We start from the raw sequence: 351 nt of genomic DNA, 5'->3' as shown, positions 1-351 counted from the left end.
AGTACATTGCCTCATTTGACTCATGCTCCATATTTTAATGTCATACCCCCTCCTAGCTGGACAAGTAATTTAATAGTTGTTCGTCTTACTTGTCGTCACAACTTTGTTAATCTGAAACGGAGCCTTAAATTATTGTTGATTGCTCCCGAGCTCCTTTATTTTGTTGACAAATTTAGGAGCTCTCATAGGATATTTGTTAGACTTAAACGTTTATACATGTTATTTTCCTATGTTGCTATTATACTTTGGTGCTACTTATGCTCTTATGTAGCACATGCGCAGTTATATGATCTACTGTTAAGAGCTTTGAGTTGCTTTGATTCTGACGGCCGAGTATTGTTGAAGAAAAGA

This window comes from Silene latifolia, unplaced genomic scaffold, assembly GCF_048544455.1.
Source record: "Silene latifolia isolate original U9 population unplaced genomic scaffold, ASM4854445v1 scaffold_298, whole genome shotgun sequence".
NCBI lineage: Eukaryota > Viridiplantae > Streptophyta > Magnoliopsida > Caryophyllales > Caryophyllaceae > Silene > Silene latifolia.
The sequence above is the reverse complement of the archived record's forward strand: the minus strand, read 5'-3'. Positions refer to the sequence as shown.